The sequence below is a fragment of the Paroedura picta genome, chromosome 4 (assembly GCF_049243985.1).
Source record: "Paroedura picta isolate Pp20150507F chromosome 4, Ppicta_v3.0, whole genome shotgun sequence".
Classification (NCBI taxonomy): Eukaryota; Metazoa; Chordata; class Lepidosauria; order Squamata; family Gekkonidae; genus Paroedura; species Paroedura picta.
The window spans coordinates 95,601,694-95,604,639 of NC_135372.1; the positions used below are offsets into that span (position 1 = coordinate 95,601,694).

Below are 2,946 nucleotides of genomic sequence, written 5' to 3' on the forward strand. Positions count from 1 at the left end.
ATCAGACTGATGAGTCGGGAGGCGTCTCCCGACCTGCCCCCTCCGAGCAATTATCAATAAGCAGCAATTGAAGAGCTCTGCCATCTGAGACATTAGGGAAGGGTAGAAGTGGGGAGATCAAGTCAGAACGTTTGTTGTTATACAACTCACATTGCAGAATGATATGGCAAACTGAGTCTGGTTCTGTATGGCAATACCTGCAAATTCTCCTATACCTGCCTTCAACCATTGCAGAAGGAAATACGTTTAGTCTGGCTAACATAAACGCTCTGCGGTTTGAAAGTATTTATAAGGTTGGAAAAAAGGTGTACCATAGTGTTTGGGGTATAGGATAGACCAAAAGCTCATGGGGAGCACGGTCCCCCTGCACCAGCATAAATTATCTGGAGATCAATATCCTGGATTCTTCTTTGGATAGTTTGGAAAATATGATCCTCTCCAGTGTTAGCTAAAGAATCAAGGTCAATGCCTACGGATTTAACTTTAGAGGCAATGGCCTGAGACCATTTTGAAGTATAATGGTCAGATGGTGCAAGGAGACTATTTGGCGGAGGGCTAAAGAAAAAATGGAGCCAGTATATATAAAATCCAAGCACGTGATTCGATAGTGGGTAGACTCAGCTCGGCACATAGAGTCAAATAGGTTACCAAATTCGGTAAGCCTAAAATTCTGTGGTAAAAGGCCACAGACATACAGTCAGCCTACGGCCATACCACCCTGAACACGCCCGATCTCGTCTGATCTCGGAAGCTAAGCAGGGTCGGGTCTGGTTAGTACTTGGATGGGAGACCGCTTGGGAATACCGGGTGCTGTAGGCTACATGGTAGGTCATGGCCCCCCAGCCCAGAGGAACCCTCCTGACCCCTCCCCGATGATCCCCTCCCCTCCTGTAGTCATGGGGAGCACGCCGTGTGCATCGCTGACACAGCGGCAGTGCTTCCTGGGCCGGGGAAAACTTCCCGCAGCCCTCCCCCACTATCCCACTCCCTCCTGCGAACCTGGGGAGCACGCTGCATGTGTCGCTTATGCAGCGGCTGTGCTTCCTGTGCCAAGGGAATCCTCCCACCTCCCTCCCCATCCCCCATGATCTTTCCCCCTCCTGCAGACACGGGGAGCATGCCACATATGTTGCTGAAGCGGCGGCTGTGCTTCCTGGGCCAGGGGAACCCTCCCATGGCCCTTCCCCTCCCCCACAATCTCATCGCCTCCTGAGGACCCGGGGAGCACTCCACTTGCGTCACTGATGCGGCAGCTCTCCTTCCCGGGCCGGGCGAACCCTTTCTGTGCCCATCCACCTCCCCCATGAACCCCATGCCCGCCCATCGCTGCCGCTCCTCCCCAAACACCCACCCAACCACCCATCTGTACCCTGTACTATTCCCCCCGCCCCCCCACTACTCACCACTGTCTCCATCCCAGCAGACCCAACCCCTCCTCACCCCTCCCTTTACATTGCACCTTCCTTCCTTCCTTCCTTCCTTCCTTCCTTCCTTCCTTCCTTCCTTCCTTCCTTCCTTCCTTCCTTCCTTCCTTCCTTCCTTCCTTCCTTCCTTCCTTCCTTCCTTCCTCAATTTCTCTCTCTCCTTTCTGCCTCTCTCTCTGCCTCTTTCTCCTCCTCTCGCTTCCTCTCTTAATGTCTTTCTGCCTTTCTTCCCCTTTTCCTTCCTTCTCTCCATCCATCCACCCATCCCTTAATTTCCTTTCTCGCTCCCATCCTTCCATTTCTCTTCTGCCGCTCTCCCATTCTATCTCACATTGTTTACTTTCCTTTCTCCCCTTCTCTCTCTATCTCTCTCTGTCACTTTCTCTCTCCCTCCCTCTCCTTCTACCTTTCTCTGTGCCTGCATGCCTTCCTTCCTCCCCTCCCTTCGGGCCGGCGGGGTGGCTGGGGAGGGCCCGCCTGCACCCACCCACTGCCCACTAGCACCCACTGTATCTCTTATACAGTGGGCTTGATTTCCAGTCAGAAATAAAGCCAAGCCACTCTGCCGCATCCTAGGTAGAGCCACCGTTCACTTTGTCTGCTCTTTTTCTGAGCTAGACCTCAGCCATCACTATTTCACTCTTGAGGCAGATCTGAACTAGTCCATGCTGTGCTTCCCCTTCAATATTTCATTCCCCCCTTCCCCCAAGAGAATTTTGGATGCTGGAGCAGCACTCCCATAGGATCAGCTGAGTGGCTGTTTTTTCTTTCAGGGGTAAGACAGCCTCCTGTCCATCATGGAGAGGAATCCCCAGAGACACTAAAAAACAAAAGGGTCAACAATAATACTGAGGGACCAAAATAATAATTTAAAAAATACCATTTATAAATCCCTCAGCAGTTCTTAAAGTAGATCCTTAAACTACCACAATAATGCGGTGTGGAATTATGTTCCTCTACACACCGTTTTGTAATACAGGATCCGACATTTTGCATGCAGATGGGCAGCCTCATATATTGCAGTAGTTCAGGAAAGTCTTTTTGGAATGTAGTTATACTGAAAGATGCAAGCTTGTTAGAAGATCATTATCATTATTTACCTGCTGTGCCCATCTCTCTCTACCTTTTTAAAGTGCATTTGCAGTTAGCCCACCTGACTCTATGTCTCTCATTACGATAACATCAAAATCTCAGCCTGTTTCACATCCAATGATAATATCCGTTCTGCACCAGTGGAAAGAATCCGTTTTTATTTTGTGAAATCTTAAAAGGCAACCAATTTGATAAACTGGAGCCTTGTAGATATGGGCAGTTAGAACAGGAGCTTTTTTCCAGGACTGGCTTCCTGTCCTTGTGTGCAGCTACCTTTCACAGCGCGAGCAGCCATTCAATCCCATTTAGCGGAACCAAAGTGAGGTTGCTCTGAAGAGAAGATAATTAACATGGGGAAGCTGAAAAATTTCAGTTGTGCTTTTACAGCCTCTAACCCTATTAGACTGGCTATTTGGAGTCCTGGGAGGGC

At 49.7% G+C, this 2,946-nt stretch overlaps 1 non-coding gene across 1 annotated transcript; it reads left to right on the forward strand.

Moving 5' to 3' along the window:
* Nucleotides 1–700: 700 nt before the first annotated feature.
* LOC143836914 (5S ribosomal RNA) lies at nt 701–819 on the forward strand. The gene has a single exon (XR_013230830.1). It is a non-coding gene; the product is annotated as a 5S ribosomal RNA (ribosomal RNA).
* Nucleotides 820–2,946: the final 2,127 nt, after the last annotated feature.